At 43.0% G+C, this 11,330-nt stretch overlaps 1 non-coding gene across 1 annotated transcript; it reads left to right on the top strand.

Annotated features, from left to right (window-relative positions):
- The first annotated feature begins 4,596 nt into the window (after positions 1-4,596).
- LOC136165581 (U6 spliceosomal RNA) lies at positions 4,597-4,703 on the top strand. The gene has a single exon (XR_010662590.1). It is a non-coding gene; the product is annotated as a U6 spliceosomal RNA (small nuclear RNA).
- The last annotated feature ends 6,627 nt before the right edge of the window (positions 4,704-11,330 follow it).

Here is an 11,330-nt window from a genome sequence, read left to right as displayed (position 1 = left end):
CAGTCCATGGGGTTGCAAAGAGTAAGACATGACTTAGTGACAAAACAACAAGAAGCTCCTTTCAGCTGCTTCTCTCCCCCAGACTTTTGGAAAAACCAGCTGGCCTCCAATTTAACCTATATGCCTAGTGAGGCCACTAATCTTCTTACCTGCCTTTCACCACAACCTCCACTGTTTCTGATGGTGCTCTTAGGCCTCAAGTTCTCTGTACTCTGTTCCTAATAAAATTGGTTCCTTGAGAAGAGATTAGGAACTATTTGTTTTATGGCTTATTTCCCTTCTCAGGCAAAAATCTCAGTCACAGTTCTGGATCTGGGAGTAAAGACAGAAGAGACCCTCTTCTCTCTGGGTGATACTCCCATTTAGGAGTCTGACATGTGGTAGATGGGTGGGGTGAGGGTGGGTGGGAAATCGGGGCAGTAGTCTCAGATCTTGTCTTCTTTCTTTTGGTGTGAAATCACTGCCTTATGAGCTGGGACAGGGCAGCTGGGGTCCCAGTATTCTCAGTGGCACCATGCTCAAGGTAGAGCGTCCTCCTCATGAGTGGCAGCTGGGTGAAAAATGGCAGCCTCCACCAGCCAGCCACTTACCTGGAACAGGTAAGTGGGGGCCAGATGAGAAATGCTGATGTCCTGCCTGTTGTGCTGCACCATGCAGGCCTGAAAGGCCTGTCCTTGCCAGCTTCAAACCTAAAGAGCCCAGATCAGTGACAGAGACATCAATGGTTAAATAGATGGAGGAGTTTACACATCTGAAGCAAGGTCCTGCAATGACACACCAGTGTGTACGGTGGACAGCAGGCAGGACATGGCAGCAGTCTTTGCTCCCAGGGGGAAGTGGAGATTGCCAGTTATCAGGGAAATGGCCATCAGGTTGGTTCATGTGTTACCAGGGAAACCAGCAGAGGAACATGCCCCTCAACGCTTCTTTGATAAGAATAATCATTATCTGGTGCCTGGGGTAATTATGTGTAAGTTCAGTCCTGTGAGTAGGATATATGTGAAGTAAACACTGGTCAAGCAGGAATGTACAGAGAGCAGGAGAACAGACGCTTTGAGTGGCCTGACCACACACTGCCCCTTTCAGGAAGACAGTTCTCCAACTGGGAGCTGAGGAAGTGGTGGGAGCCCTGAGTTCTTGGCTGAAGCAGTCTGGAGGAGAGTCTCCATCCTGCCAAGTTGGAAAGCTGAAGGCAGGGAGCACATCTGGGTTCAAATACCTTAGAATTATTCATACTGATTTTTTAAAAATATTGAATTTTAATATGTTGTCATGAATAAATATTTGCTCAAGGACTTCCCTAGTGGTCCAGTGGTTAAGAATCTGCCTGCCAATGCAGGCGACATGGGTTCTATCCCTGGCCCTGGAAGATCCCACAGGCCTTGGGGTTACTAAATTCTTGTGTCGCAACCACTGAGCCTGTGCTCTGGAGCCCAAGAGCCGCAAATAGTGAAGCCTACACACTCTAGAGAAGCCACTGCAATGAGAAGCCCATCCACTGCAACTAAAGAGTAGCCTCTGCTCACTGCAACTAGAGAAAGCCTGCTTGCAGCAATGAAGACCCAGTGCAGTCAAAAATAAAGAAATAAAAATGTTAAAATATGTGTTCATTTGCTGTATGTCTTTGGGGCCATTTCTAGAGACTTTAAATGATTTTTTAAAAAAATTTTACCAGTTTCACTAGAGAGTGCATCCACAGAGCTCCAGAAGTCCTTTTTCCAAGATCTTTCTTTTCATATTGGCCCAATTAGTAAATCTTTGGTTGTGGGATGCCCTTGGATGGGGCGTAAACGAAAGTGTTAGTCACTTAGTCATGTCTGACTCTTGGTGACCCCATGGACTATAACCTACCAGGCTCCTTGGTCCATGGGATTCTCCAGGCAAGAATGCTGGAGTGGGTTGCCATTTCCTTCTCCAGGGGATCTTCCTAACCCAGGGATCGAACCTGGGTCTCCCACATGGCAGGCAGATTCTTTATCTTCTGAGCCACCAGGGGAGCCCAGAAGAGAGCAAAATACCCCACCTGCTCTCCCTGTCTCAGCTCACTGGCAAGTCAAGATGGCACTGCTTCCTCAGTCAGGAATGCTTCCCCAAGGTGATGTTTTCTTCTCTGTTTGTTACTGCCTTCCAAAGAAACTCCTTGGACTCCAGGGACAGGTGGCATGGGGTGGATGGGGATCGTGTTCTCACCTGGCCAGAGGACCTGGGATGTGGCCTTGGCACTTGACACACAGCATTTACCTCCATACTCCAATGTGAGCCTGGACCTAGCTCCCAGTAGAGTTTTCTTAGACAGTAATTCCAAATCTCAGTTGTCCCAGAGTCCAGAAAATTCTGTGCCAGAATTCTGTGACCCTTAAAAGTGGGGAAGGAAGAGCCAGGCTCAGCCCCCCTCACCCATGTCAGCTGCCCCTGTCCAGTCTAACATCTTTTGTTTGTTTTGGCCAAGCTGCATGTGGGATCTTAGTTCCCTGACCAGGGGTCAAACCCAAGACCCTTGCAATAGGAGTGCAGTCTTAACCTCTGGACCACAAGGTATGTCCCGAGCTTTTTCAGTAGCAAACTACAGCGGGCTGTCATTGCCTCCTATTCCCACCACCCCAGGCTCTGGGCTGCAGTTAGAGTGGCTGCAGGGCTCTGAAAAAAGAGTCTCAAACCAACCCAGCCTTTAAAGCCTCAGAAGGGAAATGCTGTTCTAAGTTAGGGGATCTCAAACAGGCCTATCAGCCACCTGGTTGTTAGCAAAGTCTCTCCAGGCCTTGAGTCTATGGACCCTCATCCTCGTGTCCGGTCCTAAGCCAAGTTGCACAGTATGTTTCCACAGTTGCCTGAATGATTCAGCTTAATGGCACTAACAATGGGGCTCATTGCCATAATGTGTGCTATAAACTGAATGTGCATCCCTCCATTGAAGCCTAATCCCAATGTGATGGTGCTTGGAAGTGGGGCCTTTGGGAGGTAATTAGGGTAATTTGGGTGGAGTCCTCATGAATAGGAGCTTCCCTGATAGCTCAATTGGTAAAGAATCTGCCTGCAAAGCTGGAGACCCTGGTTCAATTCCTGGGTTGGGAAGATCTGCTGGAGAAGGAATAGGCTACCCACTCCAGTATTCTTGGGCTTCCCTTGTGACTCAGCTGGTAAAGAATCCACCTGCAATGTGGGAGACCTGGGTTCAATCCCTGGATTGAGAAGATCCCCTGGAGAAGGGAAAGGCTACCCACTCCAGAATTCTGGCCTGGAAAATTCCATGGACTGCATAGTCCATGAGGTCACAAAGAGTCAAACATGACTGAGCAACTTTCACTTCATGCTTCTCATGAATAGGATTAGTGCACTTTTAAGAAAAGGCTCCAGGCTTCTCTGGTGGCTCAATGGTAAAGAATCCACCTGCAATGCAGGAGATACAGGAGATGCAAGTTCGATCCCTGGGTTGGGAAGATTCCCTGGAGAAGGGCATAGCAACCCACTCCAGTATTTTTGTCTGGGAAATCCCACGGACAGAGGAGCCTGGCAGGCTAGAATCCATGGGGTCACAAAACAGTCAGACATGACCTAACAACTAAACAAGAGGCTCTGGAGAGCTCCCTGCTCCATTTTGCCATGTGAGGTTGTAGGGAGAAGACAGACGTTGATGAACTAGGAAGAGAGCTCTCACCAGACACCAAGTGTGTCCACACCTTGACCTTTGACTTCCCAGCCTCCAGAACTATGAGAAATATTAATAACTAATGCTATTATTAATGTAATCCACCAAGTCTGTGGGATTTTGTCACAACTCTTTATATGCTGCCCTAAGAGCAACATGACATCATCTGTGAAACATTCCTCCTAAAAATATTGAACCCATAACTTCCCTGGTGGTCCAGTGGTTGAGAGTCTGCCTTACAATACAGGGGATGCAGGTTCAATCCCTGGTGGGGGAACTAAGACCCCACATGCAGTGGGGCAGCTAAACCTGTGTGCCAGAACTTCTGAGCCGACGAACCAGACAAGGGAGTCAGTGTACCATAAGGAAAATCCCACATGCCACAACTAAGACCCAACACAGCTAAATAAATAAATATTTTAAAAATACATTGAGCTTAAATGTGATCATGAGAAAACAGCCAGACAAATACATTGAGGGACATTCTGCAAACTAGCCTAGAATCATCACAAATGGCAATCAACCCTCCCTGAGTGTGTGTGCCTAGGGGTAGGAGGGTGAGCTGGTCCTGGGACACTAGGGAGACCAGAAGTTCCTGGGCATCTGTCACCTGCCCCCTGCAGTCCTCAGCCCATCTCTGACCTGAGCACAACAGACTCCCCAGCAAACCCACTGCAGGATCACCCCCAAAGCGTGCAAGGCAGAATCAGGCTGCAACGCCCCTCCCTGAGACATGGTGGAAGCTACACTCTTGCTTCCCCTTCCTTTCCCTGTCCTGCTGGCCCCGCTCTATGATGACTTCTTTCTTGGGAAGTCTCTTGCACAGGAATTCTCCTCTCTGGGTCTGCTTCTGGGGAATCTCTCCAAAGTGGGGACACCCCAACCTAACAGACTTTTCTGTGTGCCCTCAGGAACTCCTCCTCAGGCCCTACTCAAAAGTTGACACCCTGGTGCTCGCTTCGGCAGCACATATACTAAAATTGGAACGATACAGAGAAGATTAGCATGGCCCCTGCGCAAGGATGACACGCAAATTCGTGAAGCGTTCCATATTTTTACAACCTAGATTACTGTACCCAGCAAGGATCTCATTCAGATACGAAGGAGAATTCAAAAGCTTTACAGACAAGCAAAAGCTGAGAGAATTCAGCACCACCAAACCAGCTCTTCAACAAATGCTAAAGGATCTTCTCTAGACAGGAAATGCAGAAAGGTTGAATAAACGTGAACCCAAAACAACAAAGTAAATGGCAATGGGTCCACACCTATCAATAATTACCTTAAATGTAAATGGGTTGAATGCCCCAACCAAAAGACAAAGATTGGCTGAATGGATACAAAAACAAGACCCCTATATATGCTGTCTACAAGAGACCCACCTCAAAACCAGAGACACATACAGACTAAAAGTGAAGGGCTGGAAAAAAATATTTCACGCAAACGGAGACCAAAAGAAAGCAGGAGTCGCAATACTCATATCAGATAAAATAGACTTTCAAATAAAGGATGTGAAAAGAGACAAAGAAGGACACTACATAATGATCAAAGGATCAATCCAAGAAGAAGATATAACAATTATAAATATATATGCACCCAACATAGGAGCACCGCAATATGTACGGCAAACGCTAACAAGTATGAAAGAGGAAATTAATAGTAACACAATAATAGTGGGAGACTTTAATACCCCACTCAAAACTATGGATAGATCAACTAAACAGAAAATCAATAAGGAAACACAAACCTTAAATGATACAATGGACCAGCTAGACCTAGTTGATATCTATAGGACATTTCACCCCAAAACAATCAACTTCACCTTTTTCTCAAGCGCACACGGAACCTTCTCCAGAATAGATCACATCCTGGGCCAAAAATCTGGTCTTGGAAAATTCAAAAAAATTGAAATCATTCCAGTCATCTTTTCTGACCACAGTGCAGTAAGATTAGATCTCAATTACAGGAAAAAAATTGTTAAAAATTCAAACATATGGAGGCTAAATAACACGCTTCTGAATAACCAACAAATCATAGAAGAAATCAAAAAAGAAATCAAAATATGTATAGAAACGAATGAAAATGAAAGCACAACAACCCAAAACCTATGGGACACTGTAAAAGCAGTGCTAAGAGGAAGGTTCATAGCATTACAGGCTTACATCAAGAAACAAGAAAAAAGCCAAATATATAACCTAACTCTACACCTAAAGCAATTAGAGAAGGAAGAAATGAAGAACCCCAGGGTTAGCAGAAGGAAAGAAATCTTTAAAATTAGGGCAGAAATAAATGCAAAAGAAACTAAAGAGACCATAGCAAAAATCAACAAAGCTAAAAGCTGGTTTTTTGAAAAAAAAAAACAAAATTGACAAACCATTAGCAAGACTCATTAAGAAACAAAGAGAGAAGAACCAAATTAACAAAATTAGAAATGAAAATGGAGAGATCACAACAGACAACACTGAAATCCAAAGGATCATAAGAGACTACTACCAGCAGCTCTATGCCAATAAAATGGACAATTTGAATGAAATGGACAAATTCTTAGAAAAGTATAACTTTCCAAAACTGAACCAGGAAGAAATAGAAGATCTTAACAGAACCATCACAAGCAAGGAAATCGAAACTGTAATCAAAAATCTTCCAGCAAACAAAAGCCCAGGACCAGATGGCTTCACAGCTGAATTCTACCAAAAATTTAGAGAAGAGCTAACACCTATCTTACTCAAACTCTTCCAGAAAATTGCAGATGAAGGTAAACTTCCAAACTCATTCTATGAGGCCACCATCACACTAGTTCCAAAACCAGACAAAGATGCCACAAAAAAAGAAAACTACAGGCCAATATCACTGATGAACATAGATGCAAAAATCCTTAACAAAATTCTAGCAAACAGAATCCAACAACATATTAAAAAAATCATACACCATGACCAAGTGGGCTTTATCCCAGGAATGCAAGGACTCTTTAATATCCGCAAATCGATCAACGTAATACACCACATTAACAAATTGGAAGATAAAAACCATATGATTATCTCAATAGATGCAGAGAAAGCCTTTGACAAAATTCAACACTCATTTATGATTAAAACTCTCCAGAAAGCAGGAATAGAAGGAACATACCTCAACATAATAAAAGCTATATATGACAAACCCATAGCAAGCATCACCCTCAATGGTGAAAAATTGAAAGCATTTCCTCTGAAATCAGGAACAAGACAAGGATGCCCACTCTCACCACTACTATTCAACATAGTGTTGGAAGTTTTGACCACAGCAATCAGAGCAGAAAAAGAAGTAAAAGGAATCCAGATAGGAAAAGAAGAAGTGAAACTCTTGCTGTTTGCAGATGACATGATCCTCTACATAGAAAACCCTAAAGACTCTTCCAGAAAATTACTAGAGCTAATCAATGAATATAGTAAAGTCACAGGATATAAAATTAACACACAGAAATCCCTTGCATTCCTATATACTAACAATGAAAAAACAGAAAGAGAAATTAAGGAAACAATACCATTCACCATTGCAACAAAAAGAATAAAATACTTAGGAGTATATCTACCTAAAGAAACAAAAGACCTATACACAGAAAACTATAAAACACTGATGAAAGAAATCAAAGAGGACACAAACAGATGGAGAAACATACCGTGTTCATGGATTGGAAGAATCAATATTGTCAAAATGGCTATTCTACCCAAAGCAATCTATAGATTCAATGCAATCCCTATCAAGTTACCAACGGTATTTTTCACAGAACTAGAACAAATAATTTCACAATTTGTATGGAAATACAAAAAACCTCGAATAGCCAAAGTAATCTTGAGAAAGAAGAATGGAACTGGAGGAATAAACCTGCCTGACTTCAGACTCTACTACAAAGCCACAGTCATCAAGACAGTATGGTACTGGCACAAAGACAGAAATATAGATCAATGGAACAGAATCGAAAGCCCAGAGATAAATCCACGAACCTATGGACACCTTATCTTTGACAAAGGAGGCAAGGATATACAATGGAAAAAAGACAATCTCTTTAACAAGTGGTGCTGGGAAAATTGGTCAACCACTTGTAAAAGAATGAAACTAGAACACTTTCTAACACCATACACAAAAATAAACTCAAAATGGATTAAAGATCTAAATGTAAGACCAGAAACTATAAAACTCCTAGAGGAGAACATAGGCAAAACACTCTCTGACATAAATCACAGCAAGATCTTCTATGACCCACCTCCCAGAATATTGGAAATAAAAGCAAAAATAAACAAATGGGACCTCATGAAACTTAAAAGCTTTTGCACAACAAAGGAAACTATAAGCAAGTTGAAAAGACAGCCCTCAGATTGGGAGAAAATAATAGCAAATGAGGAAACAGACAAAGGATTAATCCCAAAAATATACAAGCAACTCCTGAAGCTCAATTCCAGAAAAATAAATGACCCAATCAAAAAATGGGCCAAAGAACTAAACAGACATTTCAAAAGAAGACATACAGATGGCTAACAAACACATGAAAAGATGCTCCACATCACTCATTATCAGAGAAATGCAAATCAAAACCACAATGAGGTACCATTACACGCCAGTCAGGATGGCTGCTATCCAAAAGTCTACAAGCAATAAATGCTGGAGAGGGTGTGGAGAAAAGGGAAGCCTCTTACACTGTTGGTGGGAATGCAAACTAGTACAGCCACTATGGAAAACAGTGTGGAGATTTCTTAAAAAACTGGAAATAGAACTGCCATATGACCCAGCAATACCACTTCTGGGCATACACACTGAGGAATCCAGATCTGAAAGAGACTCGTGCACCCCAATGTTCATCGCAGCACTGTTTATAATAGCCAGGACATGGAAGCAACCTAGATGCCCATCAGCAGATGAATGGATAAGGAAGCTGTGGTACATATACACCATGGAATATTACTCAGCCGTTAAAAAGAATTCATTTGAATCAGTTCTAATGAGATGGATGAAACTGGAGCCCATTATACAGAGTGAGGTGAGCCAGAAAGATAAAGAACATTACAGTATACTAACACATATATACGGAATTTAGAAAGATGGTAATGATGGCCCTATATGCAGGGCAGAAGAAGAGACGCAGAAGTACAGAACAGACTTTTGAACTCTGTGGGAGAAGGGGAGGGTGGGATGTTTCGAAAGAACAGCATGTATATTATCTGTGGTGAAACAGACCACCAGCCCAGGTGGGAGGCATGAGTCAAGTGCTCGGGCCTGTTGGGCTGGGAAGATCCAGAGGAATAGGGTGGAGAGGGAGGTGGGATGGGAGACCGGGATGGGGAATTCGTGTAACTCTATGGCTGATTCATATCAATGTATGACAAAACCCACTGAAAAACAAACAAACAAAAAATACAATGATGAAAACACTGAAAAAAAATTGACACCCTGGTCACTCTCCTAGGCACAGATCTTTTCTAAAACCTGTGTCCTGACTCCTTCCTTCCATTTCCTCTCTAAGGCCGCCTCCTCTGCTTCCCCCTGTGACTGAGATCGCTTGCTCCACACATGAATGGAGTGTTCCCCAGAAGTTTTGCTTTTTGTCTTTTCTCTCTTCATTTCCTCACTTGGCAAACTCATGTACTGTCAGAGTTCAGCTGTTACCTTCACACTGTGTGTGTTAGTTATTCAATCCTGTCTAACTCTTTGTGACACCATGGACAGTAGCCCACCTGGTTCCTCTGTCCACGGGACTTCTCGGGCCAGAATACTGGAGTGAGTTGCTTTTTCTTCCCCAAGGAATCTTCCCGACCCAGGGATCAAACTCGGGTCTCCTGCCTGGCAGGCAGATTCTTCACTACCTGAGCCACCAGGGAAGCCTGCCAAAATCCATCTTCTTTCCTGAGTTTCAGTCTCGTGGTACTACCAGATACTGGCAGCTCATTCTCACTGTCTAAAATGGGACTCTTGGTATTTCCCTGGGGGTCCTGTGGTTAGGACTCTGTGCTTCAACTACAGGTGACACTGGTTCGATCATTACTCAGTAAACCAAGGTTAGATTCTGCAAGCTGCTCAGTCAAAATAAATAAATAAAATGGGACTCTCCTTCAACAGACTTTGCCTCCCCGTCTCCTAGTTCTGAGACCACTACCCCCACCCTACTTCAGTATCATTCCAGGCTCCTCACTCTACTTTGTCCCCTTTTTCCAAGCACTTGCCAAGGACTATTGGCCTTGCCTCCACAATTCTTGACTCTTAGCCCACCTTTTCCATCATACACCACGTCAGCAAATCAAGTTCATACCCAGGTCTGAGCCCCTTACATTCTCTGTGGTCTTGGGTACTTCTGGTTCTATTCCAAGACATCACAAAAGTTGGAACAGATCCCAGGATCCCAAACTTCTCTCTGAAAGCATCTTTAATTAATTCAAAAACTATTGTATCTGCTTATATCTAGTAGATTCACATTATGATATTGATGTCAGAAAATGTTAAAATCAGGATTGATAGGCATTTAGGGTCACAGAAAGAATCCCTTTGCACTATGGGGTAGACTGAAAAGGTAACATAATTCAGTTTACCCCAAATCTTGACATACTAAAGCCCTTTATAAAAGGTTACTATAAAGATTAAATGAGAGACATTCATCTCACGGACATGCATTGAATTGTGAAGCTATGGTAATCTGCTGAAAATAACTGGATAAATTTTTTTCTAAAATTTTTAAGTGTTTTAAAATTAGTTTTATATATTTATTTTTGGCTGTGCTGGGTCTTCATTGCTTCTCGGACTTTTCTCAAGTTGCAGAGAGTAGGGGCTACTCTCTAGCTGCAGTTCACAAACTTCTCATTGCAGTGGCTTCTCTTGTGGAGCATGGGCCCTAGGGTGTGTGGGTTTCAGTAGTTGTGGCACACAGGCTTAGTTGCTCCATGGCATGTGGGATCTTTCTGGACCAGGGATTGAACCTGTGTCTCCTGCATTGGCTGGCAGATTCTTTACCACCGGCCACCAGGGAAGCCCTTTCTAAAACTTTTAAGTACATTGTCAGTTTCTATTATCAAAAGACAAACACCTTGTTCTAATTGTGTAGAAGACAATTACTAACACTATCAAAATAGAATTTAAGAATATTGACTTTTTCACTAATTATGTCACTGACAGGTATTTCCTCCATAGCAACATTTAACATGCATCTATGTGACAGATTATTATTTATGTTGTCTGTCCATAACTGTAACTTCCTTCTGGAAAATTGCCCCTGCCCTCCAGACACACAAGTCTGTCATTCTTGATACATTGCACTTCCAGCTACCAGTGAGGATAGATCCTAAGGATTCCTGGAACCAATTCCAGTGTGTGTGTGTCTGTGAGTGTCTTTGTGTGCCTGTGTGTACATGCTCACACGTGTATGTGTTCATGTGTGCACACACAAACTTCCCCACACCAATAAGGAATTCTTGGATGCCAGCAAGATGTCAGAGATTTCAGCTCAGCTCTGACACTATCTATCTAGAGATAGAATCAGATTCCACAGGTACAGGGCTCTGTCCCACAAGACCACCCTCCACTTCAGACCAATCACAAGCCCAGGTTGCTACCTGTACTTCTCGCTGATTGGCTATAAATCAGAGGTTCCCATGATTTCCTCTTGGGGTTGTTAATTTGCTAGAATGGCTCATAGAACACAGGAAAACCCATTTATTCACTAGATTAC

This window comes from Muntiacus reevesi, chromosome 3 (genome assembly GCF_963930625.1).
Source record: "Muntiacus reevesi chromosome 3, mMunRee1.1, whole genome shotgun sequence".
Lineage (NCBI taxonomy): Eukaryota > Metazoa > Chordata > Mammalia > Artiodactyla > Cervidae > Muntiacus > Muntiacus reevesi.
Note: the sequence above shows the minus strand (reverse complement) of the source record. Positions and strands in the feature narration are given on the sequence as shown.